Source organism: Canis aureus, chromosome 20 (assembly GCF_053574225.1).
Source record: "Canis aureus isolate CA01 chromosome 20, VMU_Caureus_v.1.0, whole genome shotgun sequence".
In the NCBI taxonomy this organism is placed as follows: Eukaryota; Metazoa; Chordata; class Mammalia; order Carnivora; family Canidae; genus Canis; species Canis aureus.
The window spans coordinates 33193959-33214058 of NC_135630.1; the positions used below are offsets into that span (position 1 = coordinate 33193959).

The 20100-nt window shown below is 35.5% G+C and overlaps 1 pseudogene; it reads left to right on the forward strand.

Annotated features, from left to right (window-relative positions):
* Nucleotides 1–17957: 17957 nt before the first annotated feature.
* On the forward strand, nucleotides 17958–19895 carry LOC144291387 (heat shock cognate 71 kDa protein pseudogene; annotated as a pseudogene).
* Nucleotides 19896–20100: the final 205 nt, after the last annotated feature.

Here is a 20100-nt window from a genome sequence, read left to right on the forward strand (position 1 = left end):
AACCACAAATGGGTAGGGGACATATTTGAATGGGGATTATAGTTTTGTATGCAATTGAAGTTAAGTTGGCATCAATTTGAAATAGATATTATTTCAGGATGTTATTTGTAATCTTCACAGTAGCAAGAAAGTAAATATCTATAGAATATCCACAGAATAAAATGATAAGGAGATCAAGATGTATCACTATTAAAACAAAAAAACAATAAACAACCTAAACATGAAAAGCAGTAATGGAGTTAATGAAGGACAAAAACTATAAAGCATACATAAAACAAACAGTAAAATGACAGAATAACTCCTTCCATATTGGTAATAGCTTGAAATGTAACTGTATTTTTTTTTCAATAAAAATGCAAAGATTGCTCAAATAGGCAAATGCTCATGATCTAATTCTCTTATCTACAAGAAACTGCAGTAGACCTTAATAGGTCAAAATGATCAAAATAGATAAAACACATCGAAAGTGAGAGTATGAAAAAAGATATTGTACTAAAATAGTAACCAAAAGACAGATGTGGTGGCTATAGTAGTATCACACAAAATAGACCTTATATCAAATATTTTTAAGAAACAAAAGGATATTTTATAATAAAAAATTGTCAATTCACCTAGAAGATATAATAATGATAGGTATATATGCATCAGATATCAAAACAAAAAATATTTAAAGCAAAATAGACAGAATTGAGAGAATTAATTCTACACTAATATTTTAAAAACTTCCATACACTACTTTCAAAAATTGATAGAATATCTAGTCAGAAAACCAATAAAAAAAATAGAAGACCAAACAAAATCTATGAACAAAGTTGAACTAGTGGGCATACGTAAAACACTCATCCAACAATATGTTTTTTTTTTTTCCAAATGCACATAAATATTCTCCAGGAAGACCAAAAAAACAAGTTAGACCACAAAGAAGTCTAATGTTTGTTAGGCCACAAAACACATCTCAAAAAAATATACCAACATTGAAATCTTACATTGTATCTTTTCTGACCGCAATGGAATAAAAGTAAATTTAACAACAGAAAAATTCTGGACAATTCACAAATACATGAATATTAAATAGCACACCTTATACAACTATTTTGTCAGAGACAAAATCATAAGAAAAATTAGAACATATCTGGAGACAAATAAAGTGAAAACACAACACATGCCAAAATTTATGGAATGCAGTGAGCATAGTGATAAGAAGGAAATTTATACCTGTAAACACAGACACTAAAACTAAATTTACACCTTAATGAACTAGGGGGAAAAAGAGCCATCTACACCCAAAGCTTGCAGAAGAAAGAAAACAATAAAACTTAGTCCAAAGATAAATATAATTGAGATAAAAAAACAATAGAGAAAAATCAATACAATCAGAGTTGTCAAAAAAAAAAAAACAAAGTTGTCTAGTGAAGAGATCAACAATATTTTAAAAATTATTAGCTGGATTGACTAATAAAAAGGAGACAAGACTTAAATTTTTAAAATCAGAAATGAAAGTGAATACTTCACTACTGAATTTAGAGAAATGACAGGGATTTTAAGAATATACTATAAACAAATTTTACCCCAAAACATTGGATAAGAAAGATGAAATGGACATGTTCCTAGAAAAATAAAAAGGAATGCTATATACCAGAACTAAACTTTAAAGAAATTCAAAATTTTAATAGATTTATAAATAGTAAGGATATGAAATGAGTAATCAAAACCTCTCAATAAAGTCTTTAAATAGTCTTACTTCATTTAAAGAATTAACCACAATCCTCCTCAAACTCTTCCACAGTATTGAATGAAGTAAAACACTTTTTCACTCATTCTACAAGGCCTGTATTACCCTGATCCCAAAGTTACACAAAGGCATTTCATGAAAAACAAGTAAACAAAAAAACATAGAGCAATATCATTAAGAATGTTGATTTATTTTGATGAAGTTCTAATAGTTTATTTTTGCTTTTGTAACCCTTTTATTCGGGAGGTGATAACTGGAAAGAATTTGCTATGGTTAATGTCAAAGAGTTTGCCAGCTTTGGTCTCCAGTAGGATTTTTATGGTTCAGGTCTCACATTTAGGTCTCTAATTCTATTTTGAATTTATTTTTGTGTTTGGTGTAAGAAAGTGGTCTAGTTTCATTCTTTTTGCATGTTGCTGTCCACTTTTCCCAGTACCATTTGTTGAAAATAAAAAGCTTCTGCATAGGAAACAATCAACAAAACTAAAAGGCAACCTACAATATGGGAGAAGAGATTTGCAAATGATGTATCTGATAAAAGGTTAGCATCTCAAATATAAAGGACTTATAAAACTCAGTGTCCAAAAAAGAATAATCCAATTAAAAATGGGAAGGAAATATGAATAAACATTTTTCCAAAGAAGAGATCCAGATAGCCAACAGACACATGAAAAGATGCTTAAAATTCACTGACCATTAGGGAAATACAAAGCAAAACTACAATGAGATATCACCTCACACCTGTCAGAATGGCTAAAATTAACAAAACAAGGAACAAGAAGTGTTGACAAGAATGCTGAGAAAGGGGAACACTTTTCTACTGTTGGTGGGAATGCAAACTAGTGCCGCCATTCTGAAATTAAAAATAGAAGTAACTACAATCCAGCAATTGCACTATGAGATATCTATTCAAAGGATGCAAAAATACTAATTCAAAGGGATACATGCACCCTGATGTTTCTAGCAGCATTACCTACAGTAGCCAAATTTTGGAAAGAGGTCAAGTGTCTATGAACTGATGAATGGATAAAGAAGATACACACACACACACACACACATACATATGTTTGGATATATGTGTGTATATATATTTACACACATATATACACACACAATGGAATATTACTTAGCCATAGAATGAATGAAGTCTTACCATTTGAAGGACATGGATGGAGCTAGAGAGTATTATACTAAGCAAAATAAGGCAGTCAGAAAAAGACAAAATACCTTAAATACCTTATCATTTCACTCAAGTGTGGAATTTAAGAAACAAAACAAATGAGCAAAGGGAAAAAAAAGAGAGAGAGAGGCGAACCAAGAAATAGACTCTTACCTATAGAGAAAAAGCTGCTGGTTAGCAGAGGGGAGATGGGTGAGGGTGAGGGGTAGAGATGGGTGATACAAGTGATGAGGATTAAGGAATGTACTTGCTGTGATGGACAGTGAGTATTGAATCACTATATTGTACACCTGAAACTAATATTACACTGTACATTAGCTAACTGAAATTTAAATAAAAACTTTTAAAAAGAATGTTGATTTTAAAAATTAGTAAAATGTTAGCATACCAATTCAGCAGTGTGTTGAAAGGATTATAATCATGGTCAAGTTGTATTTATTCCTATAATTCAGAGATGGTTCTACATATGGAATTCAATAGATGTAATATATTACATTAATGGATTAAAGACAAAAATCCTACATGATACTCTAAATCGATAAAGAAAAAAAAAAGACCTTTGATAAAATTCAACATCTTTTAAAAAAAAATTTTATTAATTTATTCATGAAAGACACAGAGAGGCAGAGACATAGGCAGAGAGAGCAGCAGGCTCCTCGAGGGCAGCCTGATGTGGAACACGATCCTGGGACTCCGGGACCACGCCCTGAGCTGAAGGCAGACGCTCAACCAATGAGCCACCCAGGCATCTCAACAGGTTTTTTTTTTTTTTTTTTTTTTGATAAAACTTTTCAACGAACTAGGAATAGAAGAAAACTGCCTAAACATGATAAAGATCATATATGAAAAATTGATAGATACTGTCATGCCCAGTGGTGAAAGAATGAAAGTTATTTCATTCTAGTTTAGGAATAAGAGGATGTCCACTTCCACCATTTCTATTCAACATAGCATTGGAAGTTTTATCCAGAGCACTTAGCTGAAAAAAGAAAAGAGAAAAAAAGAAAAGAAAAAGAAAAGAAAAAGAAAAGAAAAAGAAACTTTCAAACTGAAATTAAGTAATTAAAATTATGTTGCAGATAATCAGTTCTCATATGTGGAAAATCCTAAAGATTCCATTAAAAAATGTGGGAGTTAGTATATAAATTCAGAAACTTTTCAGGATATTAAATATAAACAGAAAAGTCAGTTCTGTTTCTAATCACCAACAATAAATAATCTGAAAGTAAATTAAGAAAGCAATTCAATTTAACATAGCACCAAAAAGAATAAAATCTGTAGGAATAAATTTAAGGAATCGAAAGGTACACACCACTAAAAGCTATAAACTACTGCTGAAAGAAATTAAAGAAGATGTAAATAAGAAGATATCCTATGCTCATAGATTGGAAGATTTAATAATTTTACAATGAAATTACTGCCCCAAGTGATATACACACTCAATTCAATTTTTATCAAAATCCCATTGGCATTTTTTTAATAGAAATCAAGAAAACCATCCTAAAACTCGCATGGAATCTCAAGCGACCTACAGTAGCCAAAAAAATCTAGAAAAAAGAACAAATTTGGAGGATTCATACTTTCTAAATTTCAAAACCTACTAGAAAGCTGCAGTAGTTAATACAGTGTGGTACTCGTATAAGAACACGTATATACGAAGGAAATAGAATAGGGAAACCAGAAATAAACCTCATATATATGGGAAAATTATTTTCAACAAGGATGCCAAATCATTCAATAAGGAAAGGATAATATTCAACAAATGGTGCTTAGAAAGTTAGATACCCACATATAAAAGCACACATTTGAACACTTACATGATGGCACACAAAAAATTTAGATGAAAATAGATCTAAGCCATAGAATAATAGAATAAAAACTAAAAGAATAAATCTCTTATACATACACAGGGGAAAACATTTATAAAATTGAATTTGCCAATGATTTCTTGGCTTTGATACCAAAAACATGGGCAACAAGAGAAAAATAAAAGATAAAGTGGACCACATCAAAATTAAAGAGTTTGTGCATCAAAGGGCATCAAAGGGCACTGTCAATATTGGAAAAAAACAATCCATGGAATGGGAGAAAATATTTCCAATCCTACATATAATAAACATTATTATCTAGGCTATATAAAAACTCAAATTCAACAGCAAAAGCAAAGAACCCAAATTAAAAATAGGCAAAGGACTTAAACAGACATTTCTCTAAATATGATATGCAAATGACCAATAAGCTCATGAAAAGATGCTCCATATCACTAGTCATTAGGAAAATGCAAATAAAAACCATGATATGATACCATAACATACCTATTACAATGACTATTATCTTTTCTTTTAAAAAATATTTATTTATTTATTTATTTTAGAGAGAATGAAAGTGAGTGGGGAGAGGGGCAGAAGAAGAAGAGAGAGAATCCCAAGTAGACTCCCCACTAAGCACAGGAAACCGCCCCTGCCCCCCCCCCCCAACTCAGGCAGGGCTTGATTTTATTTCATGACCCTGAGATCATGACCTTAGCCAAAACCAAGAGTCTGATGCTTCACCAAATGTGCCACTCAGGCACCCTTGGATGACTATGATCAATAAAATGGATAATGCCAAGTGTTAGTAAAGATATGGAGAAAATGGAATGTCTGTGGTATCATAGTTCTGCTCTTTCTCAACAAGCACAACATTTAATAACCGTGTGATTCAGCTTCAAAGAAACTGAAAGCAGGAACTTGATGAGATGCTTGTATGCCAATGCTCATAGCAGCATTACTCACTATAGCCCAAAGTTGAAAACAATTAAAATGCCCAACAATAGATACATAGATAAGCAAAATGTGAAATATGCATATAAGGAAACATTATTCAGCCTAAAAGGGTATAAGACTCTGATACTTGCAATTACCTATATAAATCATGAAAAGGTTTGCTAAGTGAAATAAGCTAGACACAAAAGGATGAGTATTATATAAGTCTACTTAGTTGGGGTAAATTCAAAGAAGTATAAAATAGAATAGAGGTTATGAGGTCCTGGAGGGAGGAGAATATTGTGTAATGGGTACAAAATTTCTGCTTGGAATGCTGAAAACTGTCTGGAAATAAATAGTTGCACAACATTATGAATGTGCAGATTACCCTTCTAGTAAAGCCCCACTGGAGAAAATAAAATACAAACAAGCACTCAGGTGGGAGACTGCCTGTGATTGGAATCCAGTCTGAATGGGGTAGCAAAGAAGAATTAAGGCCACATAAACAGAGACAGAAAGATAGGCAGGGGCCATGCTGTTTAGAGTCTTTTTTACCATAATAGGGTTTTTGTGTTTACTCTAAATGAAATCAAAGTTCTTAGGGGCTTTTAAGCAAAAGGATCACATAAAATATGCTTTCATGTTTTAAAAGAATAGTGCTAGGTCATCCATTGAGAAGGAGGGTAGGGCTGCCATGCTGGGAACAGAGATAAGTTTAGATGTTATTGCCAACATTCTGGCAAAGAATTATGGAGGCTCCAATTAGGCTGGTAACAGAGAACATAGGGAGTAGTTGGCAGACAGAAAACACAATCTGAAGGCAAAGCTCCCAGCATTTGCTGATGGTTTCAATGTATAGCAGGAGTGAAGAAAAGGAATCAAAATAATTCCAAGTTTTTGGCCTTAAACAGCTGGTGAACTAAAGTTTTCCTTTGCCAAAATGGAAAAAACCAGTAAAGGTGGACTTTTGAGAACCCCTGTTCTTGTAAAATATTATCTACTGGTGTTCTGGATTCCAAAATATCCTTTGTTGCAGTTCCTTCTGTCATGAAGCTTGGCAAGACATGGTCATTATTATACATCCTGCTTAGTCTCTGTAGTTTACAATGACCTTCACAGCTTTGCAATTCTGGATAAACCTCAGGAGCTTATAAAATCTGTGTAGTCAGGAGAAGAATTGGGCTCTGTTTATGAAAAAAGAAAAAAAATCTTCACATAAAAAAGGAATCCAATGTTACTCCCATTATCCCTTAGCCTCATTGCTCGTGAAATTCTATGATTAAATAAAGTTGACAGTTACCCTGAGAGCAGAAACATGAGATGTGTGTCCACAAGAAAAGGAATCATAGTTGTCTTCGGCTGACAGAGAGTGTAAGGGAGATCTTGGGAATGGAAGATGAGAGAACAGAGTAATCCCTGTTTCTCCTAGAAGCAAGAGATTCAGAGGTACATGTAGAGATGGCTTTGCCGTTTATACTCCTCATTATAATAGTTAATGCTTTGTGCCTTTGTATGTGTGGTGTGCATGTGATCTGACTACCTTCATTTGTTTTATTTATGTTTTATTTATAATTGGGTGTTTATATTCTTATCTGTATAATGCAGATGGTGTGCACAGAACTGGTGAACTCCCTCCATTGCAAATGCATCTTAACTCCTTCTCCTAGAAATAAACAGCATGGTCTTATTATATGTCAACAGCATGCATTTGCCATTCCTGTGTGGATCCCAGTGCTTAAGTGAAAGAGAGCTATCTTGTAGTAGCTGATGGGGCTTCAGCCCACCATGCAACTAACCCCCAGGGAAGCCTGCTATGTCAAATGCTAATAGGTTGGTGAAAATGCCATACCTGATCTTTCTAAGGACACAAGAAATAAGCCAGTGGGCACAGCAGGAAAGGGTATGCAGCTGATTCTGTTGGCTTTAAACTCTTGGCTCTCACCAGATGCCTGGCTGTGTCCCTGTGTTAACTAATGAAAAGATCAACTGATTCGATTTTATATATGGCACTACTGGGTTTGTTTCCACCTCAACTGCCTCAACAATATTTCTCTTTCCGCCAGGCATGAAGTTAGTCGGCGCCATTTATTGAGTTTCCACAGTATGTATAGACACTTGAAGTGATGTATGAGTATTAATTGTGCCAGGCTGTTTTGAAGGAGGTACTGAATAAATTATTATTTAATTAAAGCTCAAATCAAGGTTGATAATAAAATGAATGTCTGAGTAGTTGGACAGTCCCTGCCTGATCCAATTGGACTATAATTATATATGACCATGGACAAATCACCTCAGTGGAGCATGATGCCTGTAAAAGTGACTTGCCCTAACTAATGGCTATTGTAAATCAGGGGATGGTGATAGCTAATCAAATGGAGACCTTCTCATAGTGGGGACTTGAAGTTCTGTGAAAACAATTCCCAATATAGGACAAAGTAAAAATAGATTGTCTTCTTTCTAAAGGTGTCATGAACGAAGTCTTGAGCAATGTCACCTTGAGTTTCCTCATTGTTACTATGAAGATACTGGTTTATGAATGGATGAACGTTCCACATGGACAATGAAGTGAAGATGGAGTCACACAGACATAGATTTGAATCCAGGTTTTTCTATTTAATTGCAATATGATCTTGGGCAAGTTACTTAAGTTTGTCAACCTTTAGTTTTCATATTTATGAAGAATATATAATAATGCATATTGGTATGAGTGATTGAAATTAGAGATAGAATATGTAGAGGACTTATAATATACTGGGCTCTAAATATATGATAGTGTTGCTTGCTACCTGTCTTGTAAATATATTATTTATTGCTAAAAATAGTTTAAAATTATTGTAATGTTTTATTATGTTTAAACCCTAGGGCTTGAGGGCTTATTTGGAACAGTACCTGAAGTTATTACTTTAACTAATGTGCTTTAACAAAATCCATATTAACATTTTAAATTAAATATTTTTTTTAGAGAAGTTTTAGGTTCACAGCAAAATTAGAAGGATGATACAAAGCTTTCTCATATCTGCCCTGCCTCGGTGCGTGCATAGCCTCCCTCATTATCAACATTCCCCACCAAAGTAGTACATTGTTACAAGTGAAGGATTTAGTGACCTATGAAAATCACTCAAAGTCCATAATTTACAATGTAGTTCACTCTTGCTGTTATACATTCTATGGGTTTGGACAAGCATATAATGTCATGTCTCCATTGCTGTTGTATAATACAGGGTATTTTTAGTGACCTGAAAATGCACTGAGCTTGGATTTTTCATCCTTCCCTTCCTAGCCCTGTCCCCATCCCTGCAATCACTGATCTTTTTACTGCCTCCACAGGTTATTAGCCTTTTCCAGAATGTCATATAGTTGGAATCATACAACATATAACTTGTTCAGATTGGCTTCTTTTATTTAATAATATACATTCAATGTGTTGTCTGTATTGCTACTACATACTTTATTAAATATTTGTTAATATAATTAGATAAGAATCCTCAAACCAAATAAGATCATAATTTGATATCTAAACACAACCACTTTAACTCTATGTAATTATACATCATAATTACTTTCACATGTAATTATTATCAGATGTGAACAATCACTTGAATCAACAACCTGATAGTTCACTGATATATATGCTGAAATACATTTTTGTTGTTAGACACTTAGTTTCTTTCTAGTTTTATACAATTACCAATAATCTTGTCAATACTCATGGGATTTTTAAAAAAGTAATACATATTTGTGGATATGAATAAGTAAATGTAGGTGTATGAAAATAAAACGTAATTAAAGCATCTCTTACTGGGGATATGTTAGCTTAGGTTTCAGACTCTCACTGGTGGAATGAGTGATAATGATGAGGATGGAGGTCCCCTGTCCTTCAGAATTATTTCCTTGGGCTTGTGTCATTCTCTCCTCACGTTATCTACACCTATATGAGAAGTCCACTTTCAGAAATTCCTGGTTTTCTGGCCATTCTTCACACCTAGCCCATCAGTATGTTTCCAGTGATGTGTCTGATTTAATGATTATGTTTCACTCCCAAAGACATTTTCAACTTTCATTTTTCAATGTTAGTGTTTTAACAATGGTTTTGATAGGGTTTTTTCTGTACTTAATAATTGTTTTCAGTATTTGATATGTTAAGTATTTTTTTGTAGATCCTTAAGTTTTTGTTACTTACATGCTAAATTCATATAGTTTGGAAGATCTTCTCTCTTTTTGAAAGAAAGATCTAGTAGCCTAAGAGAGCACATACATTTTTGTAAATATTTTAGTATGTTTAATTTTCTACAAGAATGAGAAAGTGAGATAAGCTTCAATTTCCTGTGTACATCAGTACACAACTGTCTTAGTTTGGGAATTTTGCAGAAGGCAGGACAAGCACGGACTGCTTTTAAATCACTCCAGAAATGCTTACTGCTAAGGCACCCTGTGTATTGTGGCTGTTCATGGCCATGCCTTCTTGCAAGTTTACTTTCACTGAAAATAAAATTAACAAAAATAAGTTTCCAAAAAGCACACTCCATAAAGTGTGGTGAAGTTTGACTGCAGTTTATAATAAGCCTCGTATTAATTTACTGGCCAATTTAAAATGAACACTAATGGGTCAACCAACTAAGTAATGCATGAAGTTATTTTTCCCTAAAGTCTTAGAAATGACACCTTTGCTAAATGGCCTTCTCAATCATTCTGTTTCTCTTCCTTCTTCCCAATATGACCTAGAATTTAACACAGATTTCTTTCAAAGGATTAATTCTTCACAATGATTCTATTCATGGAAGAAGCTTTCTGCCAAAGTAGAAATGGTAGCTTGGGTCTTAGGGACAAGAGGTTATTAGAATAAGATGTACAGATATTGTATATTTTCTAAAATGTCAAGAGACACTAAACTGATCTTTCATTATACAATTGTGTTCAAAATGATTAGGTCAAATTTTGGAATCATTAGAATTTACCCCATTTTGCCATGAAAACAACTACTGAATTTGTTTTTTCAGCAGTATTGTATTCTATTGGGAAAAAAAAAAAGCTTATTTCTAGATGAGGTAATTTCCATTCAGAGCAGATTTTGTTCAATTAAAAACCAACCAATCCCTGGTATTCACATAATCTAGACATCATATTGCAACAGTTGCAAAATATGAACCTGGTTTTTTGTACCAGGTTACTTTATTTTTTGAATATTTATTTATTTATTTATTTATTTATTTAGTTAGTTAGTTAGTTAATTATTTTAGTAGGCTCCATGCCCAGCTTGGAGCCCAAAAGAGGGCTTGAACTCACAACCCTAAGATCAACACTTGAGCTAAGATCAAAAGTCAGATGCTTAACCAACTGGGCTGCCCAGGTGCTTCTATACCAGATTACTTCAAAGAAAGTAGTAAATATTATTATAGGTTTAATCTTTAAAGAAATCATGAAAATACGTGTGGTGAGCATGCATAAATGCATTGAGTTCTTAAAATACTATATTGCACACCTGAAACTAATGTGACATTTTGTATCAATTATACTTCAATAAAATATCATGATGAAAGTCAGATGGAAGGAACAAATGGCACAAATTAGAATGTAGAAACAATTCTAGATAAATTATTGATAATGCTTTTTATGCACTAATAAAGTTAAATTCCCTAAGGAAAATCATAGAATATTTTTTCCCTTTGTGATGAGATACTTTAATTTGCATTAGGGAGATATTTTGGAAAATTCTATTGTGCTTTAACCAAAGTTATTAATAACCAAAACCTATCACATCACAAACCACCCTTAGAAATAAGGTGAAGAAAGGTGATAATGATGGTGAGTAGAAATGTAATTCATGGAAGAAGGGCTGTCTTATATCATGGACTGCACTTTTGTCATTGTCACTTTTATATTTAGCACTTTAATCAAGAAGCTAAAAGGATGTATAGAAAGCCTGAAATGCAAAACACAAGGGTAGAGGTTGTTTAAAAAAATTACCAGAATAACTGAAGAAATTGTCACAATGGTCTGTAAGACTGAGCTAAGTCAACCTAATGAATTACAATCAAGTAAAATAGCAAAATGGTAACTTCCTGAATTAGCATAAAAATTGTATAAATAAATGCCACTTTTAAAAAAAATATAAAACTAGTAATATCAGGACCAAATCCCTGAAAATTGCAATTTATTTATAAGGAAGGAAAGGTATGAGATCCAAAGAGAATGCTGAGAAGTTCATACAGATCCAGATGTGGGAAAAGCTTGGGAGGAAGTAGATTCCAGCAATAAAAAATAAGAATATGAAAATAATACTGCTCTCTACTGGAAAATAAAAATAGGTGATGTTCCTATACCACTACTTCTGAGAGAGGACAAGACTGAAATTTTTTTTTACGAAGGCAGGAATTAACTAAAAAAAAAAAAAATTCTGAATTCCATGAGTTCTCTAGAGTTTGTAATGAAAAGAGGAGGCTGAGATATCTAGAGAATGTGCCACTTGGATACAGTGAATAAAAGCCATAGAGGGACACCTGGGTAGCTCAGTGGTTGAGCATCTGCCTTTGGCTCAGGGCCTGATCCTAGGATCCTGGGATCAAGTCCCACATTGGGGTCCCTGCATGGAGTCTGCTTCCCCCTCTGCCAGTGTCTCTGCCTCTCTTTCTATGTCTCACATGAATAAATAAATAAATAATTTTAAAAATATATAAATAATAAAAGCCATGGAAATGGTGGGCTGTGGAATCAAGGGAACGATTTTCCCCAGAGTAGAAATGTGCTGCCCTAGTGAACAGGCAGTAGCACTTGGACCAATGACAGATTTGAGGGGGGTTAGACCTTGGAGGTCCAAGGAATGGGCCCCAGATAAAAGGAGGGTATTAGCTTTAGCTCTTGATGGAGAAAAAGTAGGATATCCTTGTTCTTTAGATGGCAGGGGGCAGTTCACAGATGGCACTGAAAAATGTGTGCAAAATAATCCAGTGAACTCAGGATTCACTAAGTCATGAATCCATGAATGATGGAATGCCCCCCTGTGGCATCTTTGGAGACATGACAGTGTTCTTTTCTGGTGAGACAGGTTTTAGCACAGGGAGGAAGCCACCAAACACACTTGATGGGGGGTTGGAGAAATAACAAAAGTTTCTTCAGAAAGTCTAAATGCTATTCATTAATACTAAAGGTGATAGTAGCAAGATAACATATAAGCTTCATGAGATTTGGTGCCTGGCAGGGGTCATGAATTTCCCCTGTTCAATTCCCTATGCCTCTGGCCCTTTGTACATGTTCTGAGCTGCTGAATCAGCTTCCCAGACACAGATAGGAGAGAAGGCATCTAAATGTAAATGTGACATATCAAAGACAATTATCCTTATTTTGTTTTAGGAGCAGACACTAAATCTTAACAGTTATCTCATTTTAAAAGGATGAATAAAGATGGAAAAAATAATATTAAACCAAAGGAAATCTTCTATTATGTCAAATAGACAAAAAATAACAATAAAGGCAGAAGTACATATTTTTCAAGAGCTTCACTGTAAGGAAGAGAAGTAAACTTTAAACAGCATCTGCTGTTATCTTAGTCAAATTTATGGAGCATGGATTTTACAAAATGAGAGATAAGATAGGATAACAGTGTGAGGTGAAAAGTTAATTGAAAGGCAAGCAGAAATTTAAAACAAATAAACTAGATAATATAAAGAATGCTATAAAATCAAATATGCATCAACATAATTATAAACATTTCACATTACGCATACCCTTAAAAAAGATAATTCAAAAGGCAAATTAGTGATTTAATGAACATTGCTGTGTGTGTCTTCTTCAGTTGCCTAGTCAAAAAGCACTCTTTAATTTGGGGGAAATCTGAAGATGAGAAAGACACAAAGCTTTGCTCCTCTTAAAGAAAGGCCCGTATTTCCCCCTTTGTGTCTCTGCCACATAGTGAAGTAATGTGGCTGAAGTTGGCCTAGTTGAAAGCATAGTTCAGGAATTTGAATGGAATACTGTTGCATAGATAAATTAGGGGATTTTTGGAGAGATTTCAAATCCAGCATTCAGCAGTGTGGCAGCAAAAGTTCTGGAGAGTAGAGCCACAGAGGACTCCTTTGCATGTCCAGAAGCATTGGAAACATTGAGCCAGGTGGGTGTCCAGAAGCCATGGTGGCCATGCATCTTCGAAGTCAGATGATCTCTGGTGGTGCTCTCATCCATGCTTTGCCACCTCTGTCTCTGCAAACTGTTTGTGTCTAGTCCTGCAGCCCACTCACTGATTCAGGGCACAAATTTAGTATTTGAATATGCTTTCTACAAATACCTTTTCTGCTGAATTCTGTGAAAAGTTCATTTCTGTTATCTAAAACCAAGAAATCTAATTCATGTGATTTTGGGGAATGAACTTCATTCAGAAAGTTATGGAAACATACAAGGAGGAAATAATGATTGAAATAAAGGAGAGGAAAAGGATGTCAAATGTTGCTTAAAAAAAAGAAAAAAATGGGAACAATAATTGATAATGTAATAAAACAAAGCTTTCCCATTGAAATATAATATGGGGATTTATATATTGTAAAAGCTTACAAGGTACCAAAAATTACTCAAAAGGTACTAATATCTATAAAACATTTCTTAAAAGAATGGTCCATGGATGTAGCTAAAAGGGATAGGAAACAAGTGTTTGAATATTTAAAAGAGTTTGGAGAACATTGGATAGAGCCAGGATTCACTGGGTTTCCAGACTGTGGATTTCTTACAACTTGACAAGTTAGTGTGTACCATAGTTCTTCAGGAATGGTGATACAGAATAATCCATTTATCAAATCATGAGACCGTGAAAATTTTTTTCCTAGGAGTATTGTTTCACTGCACACATCAGCAAATGTGCAAACAGATATATCCGGGTGAAAGCCGTGAACTTCAAGGTTAAGTAATGAGTTCTTCAAGCTTGAGGCACAAACAGAAACTCAGAGAGAAAACATCACTGTGATGGTAGACTTCTCTACATCATTATTTCCAGGAGAGCAATGAATCCATTTATAAATGTTGAGAGCAAAATGATGTCTCAAAAATGCTCTATCTAGGGCAGCCCGAGTGGCTGAGCAGTTTAGCACCGCCTTTGGCCCAGGGCGTGATCCTGGAGACCATGGATCGAGTCTCATGTCGGGCTCCCTGCATGGAGCCTGCTTCTCCCTCTGCCTGTGTCTCTGCCTCTCTCTCTCTCCTCTCTGTGTTTCTCATGAATAAATAAATAAAATCTTAAAAAAAAAACTCTATCTATCTAACCAAGTTGTCATTCATATGAGAAAGTTACGTAAGGAGATTCTCAGATTTGACTAGTTTCTGATAGTATAATATGCAACTGCCGTGCCTTATTTTTGCTTGTCTATGAAAGATATGTTCAATTAATTCTAAATAGCTAAAGAAATTTTTTAAAGGTTTATTTATTTATGGGGCAGGGGCAGATGGAGAGAGAGTCTAAAGCAGACTCCCTGCTGAATGTGGAGTCCAACATAGGGCTCCAACTCACAACCCTGAGATCATGGCCTGAACCAAAACCAAGAGTAGGACGCTTTACCGACTAAGCCACCCCAGTGCCCTGCCAAAAAAATCCTTAATGTAATGAGATAAAATTACAATGTGTTATAGGACTAAATATATGCTACAGTAATAGGGAAATTAGAAATGTTTTGGGACATCAACAGAGGGCTCATGAACTCCTAAATTTCATGTACACTTAGAAAAGTTGGACAATATGCTCACATGGTCATGAGTGACCAAGATGATATATGAGCTAACACAATATATTATTATAGTAGTGTATGTATGACTTCATTAATCCCTAGAAAGTCTAGAAGAAAGCTGAAAATTAATGCAACCAGTAAGGGTTTGCTGAGGCCAAACCTGAAAGTCACATTCTACTGGGTGCCATGGAAAATATAAAATGGGTTGAAGGCTATTCAGATTCATTCCCCTGAGACCTTTTAAATTTCAGAAGTCAGGGGTGCCTGGATGGTTCAGTTAGCTAAGCATCTGCTTCAGTTCAGGTGATGATCTAGGGGTCCTAGGAATGAACCCCATGTCAGGCTCTGTGCTCAGCAGGGAGTTTGTTTCTCCCTCTCCCTCTGCCCCTTTCTCGCTTATGCTCTTTCTCAAATAAATAGATAAAATGTTTAAATAAATAAATAAACTTCAGAAGAGTCAGAGGCTGCATAAAATCATTGCAAATGCTTCCCTATATTTGACATCTTAACTATTTTAAATGATATGGAAATACATAGAGATCTTTCTAAATTTATAAAATAATGATCTTGCAAGCACTGGAGTGCCAGTTTGTAAGCAGATGGTTTGAGAACAACGCTGTGGGCTCTTCTTCTGGTTTCTAGTTAGTACTTGCTTTTACAATCTCCTGGCCATATGCAGTGGTCTCCCCCAGCTCTGTGTTTTTATCTCCTTTTAACAAGATATGACAGTCATAACACACTTGTTTATTCAAACTGCTTTGCTGGAGTCATGATTGAATGTAACAAGGTTAGGTAGAATTTGGTGTTGTCAACCAGATTGGAAGTTAACAATATTTGGCGCTAGATGATGTAAGGTGTATAGAAATAATTCCTTTTCTCTGTTTGAAATGCATTTAATTAGATATTTTGACTGCTTTTCTTGCTCTGACTTGGATAATAATGCTATTAAATTCTTATAATTATATAGCACAGAGACATAATCTTTGAAACTCCTGAGACCATAAGTATTTCAGAATTCCTATATATATAAACACATATATTGTTTTAGAATGGTAATATGGTGTATATATAATATATTTTATATCCACCTTGTATTAAAAATAAATCACAAGAATATACATATACTTAAGTGGGAAAATTTCATAATAAATACTACATATCGGTTACAGTCAATTTTACCACAAATGTCAAGTAGAGTGAGTTTCTGTTGCCAAAAGAAAGTTTTTTTTGTTTTTTGAGCTTTATAGATTTCAGGATTTTGTATAAATGGCTGCAGGCCTGTATTACTTTTTGGAAAACTCTTTCATATTCATAAGTGTACATATACACCTCATTTTATGCAGCAGCTGTGTTACCAAGAAATAGTATGTATATAAAAATCTTTTCTTATACATTAAAGCGTCAATTCTTTCTTCTCACTTGCAAATGGTACCATCCAACGAGGCACCAGGTTATAGAGATTCTCTCTGAGGGTCTTTTAAAACTTTTATCACTTTGCTGACAAGCGCTAAATTACATGCATGAAATTACTCAACATAAGGTATGTCCATAGCTCCCCACAAATACGAGTAGGAAGGGAAACATCTTATCAAGATCACGGAACTCTTTTGACCCTTGCCTTCATCTCTGATCTCCTCCTGCTGCTGAACCATGACCCTGCCACTGCCCCCACTCAGTTTCCCTATCCTGCATTTCCACATGCTTGTTTTTCTCTCAGGGTTCCATGGTGCCACATCTCCTTCCTTTCATTCCCACTCATATTTTAAAATGGTGTCTTGTATCTTCCTTGCAAACCCCACTTCTGAGCTTCCCTAGGATCTTGAATATACATTTTTCAAAACATTCAAATCCTCAGCTATAATTGTGTTTTTGCTTCCTCTCATCTACCTCCAATTTTATTCATCACTTTTACATGTATAGCTGAGGAAGGCTACCTTAAGGCAGAAACTATTGTACAAACTTTTTCATTTCACCTATAAGATAGGTTATAGCTATTAGCTTCCTAATCCCATTGCACAGATAAAAAAATATTAAGACTCAAAGCAATATGCATAATCCTGTAACAACAGGTAGCCAACCCAGGATGCTGTGTATTCTATCTCTAATTTATGACTTTAACCACTATGCTATGCTCCTCCACAAATATTTAGTTACTTGGTTAATATTCTTAACCAGAGTAGGACTTGGTTATAATGAGATTGTTCCTATTTATGTAAGCTTTAGAATGATGTTTCAATCTTTACAGAGATAGATATATAGATATAGATGTATAAATGTATAGATATAATATCCCTTGTTCCAAGGCAATGTAATGGATTGTCATAAGATTATCAATGAATAACATCTTGCTGAATTTACCTCTTGTATATTACCGTTGCACAATGAAGCTGGCTTGATCCTTGACTTTTTTCCATACTAGAATATTATAATATCATTGTGAAGATTCCAATACTGGGCCTTACAAGGCTTTCCAGCTACTGCTTTTGCTCTCTTGCTGCTCTGAGATGCCATTTAAAGGAATCTCCTTGATTGAACACAGCGCCAGATCTGCAGACAACTGTTCTCTCCTCGAGCCAAGCCCAGCCCACACAGAAGCAACTATGTCAAAGGGATCTGCAGTTGGAATTGATCCTGGCACCACCTACTCTCGTGTGGGTGTCTTCCAGCACGGGAAAGTGAAAATAATTGCCAATGATCAGGGAAACCGAACCAGCCCAAGTCACTGATACTGAACAATTGATCGGTGATGCTGCGAAAAATAAAGTTGTGATGAACCCTACCAACATGGTTTTGATGCCAAATGCCTGATTGGACGTAGATTTGATGATGCTGTCGTCCAATCTGATATGAAGCATTGGCCCTTCGTGGTGGTGAATGATGCTGACAGGCCTAAGGTCCAAGTAGACTACAAGGGGGGGGACAAAAAGTTTCTATCCAGAGGAGGTGTCCTCTATGGTTTTGACAAACATGAAGGAAATCGCAGAGGCCTACCCTGGGAAGACTATTACCAATGCAGTTGTCATGGTACCTGCATACTTCAATGACTCTCAGCGTCAGGCTACCAAAGATGCTGAAACTATTGTTGGTCTCAAGGTACTTCGAATCATCAATGAGCCGACTGCTGCTGCTATTGCTTATGGCTTAGACAAGAAGGTTGGAGCTGAAAGTCATGTTGATCTTTGATTTAGGAGGTGGCACTTTTGATGTGTCAATCCTTACTATTGAAGATGGGATCTTTGAGGTCAAGTCCACAGCTGGAGACACCCACTTAGGTGGAGAAGACTTTGACAATCGAATGGTCAACCATTTTATTGCAGAATTCAAGCGCAAACACAAGAAGGACAGCAACAAAAACAAGAGGGCAGTCCATCGTCTCCATACTGCTTCTGAATGTGCTAAGTGTACACTTTCTTCCAGCACCCAGGCCAGTATTGAGATTGATTATCTGTATGAAGGAATCAACTTCTCTACCTCTATTACTCATGCCCAATTTGAAGGATTAAATGCTGACCTGTTTTGTGCCACCGTGGACCCTGTAGAGAAAGCTCTTCGGGATGCCAAGCTGGACAAGTCTCAGATCCACTATATTGTCCTGGTAGGTGGTTCTACTGGTATCCCCAAGATTCACAAACTTCTGTAAGATTTCTTCAATGGAAAGGAACTGAATAAGAGCATCAACCCTGATGAGGCTGTTGCTTATGGTACAGCTGTCCAGACACCCATTCTTTCTGATGACAAATTTGAAAATGTCCAAGATTTGCTGCTGTTGGATGTCACCCCACTTTCTCTTGGCATTGAAACTGCTGGAGGAGTCATGGCTGTGCTCATCAAGTGCAATACTACCATTCCTACCAAATAGGCACAAACCTTTACTACCTACTCTGACAACCAGCCTGGTGTGCTTATTCAGGTCAATGAAGGTGAGCATGCTATGACCAAGGATAACAACCTACTTGGCAAGTTTGAACTCACAGCCTTACCTCCCGCCCCTCATGGCGTTCCTTGAGTTGAAATCACTTTTGATATTGATGCTAATGGTATCCTCAATGTGTCTGCTGTGGATAAGAGCACAGGAAAAGAGAACAAGATTACCATCACTAATGACAAAGACCTCTTGAGCAAGGAGGACATTGAGCACATGGTCCAGGAAGCTGAGAAGTACAAAGCTGAAGATGAGAAGCAGCGAGACAAGGTGTCTTCCAAGAATTCGCTTGAGACTTATGCATTCAGCATGAAAGCAACTGTTGAAGATGAAAAACTTCAGGGCAAAATCAATGACGAAGACAAACAGAAGATTCTTGACAAGTGCAATGAAATCATCAACTGGCTCGATAAGAACCAGACTGCAGAGAAGGAAGAATTTGAACATCAGCAGAAAGAGCTGGAGAAAGTCTGCAACCCCATCATTACAAAACTATACAAGAGTGCAGGAGGCATGCCAGGCAGGAGGAATGCCTGGAGGCTTCCCTGGTGGTGGAGCTCCTCCCTCTGGTGGTGCCTCCTCTGGGCCTACTATTGAAGAGATTGAGCCAACCTGATGACAGGTCTAGCATTGTTCCACACATTTGAAGGACCCAAATTTATAGCAAATTCCATGGCAGTTTTAAAGCCAAGCTGCTATAGTAAATATACTGGATATTCTTGATATTTGAATAAGGAATATGTGCACAGGGAAAGGAAATAAACATTGCACTTTATAAGCACTGTATTGTTAAGTGGAAAATGCAATGTCTTAAATAAAAC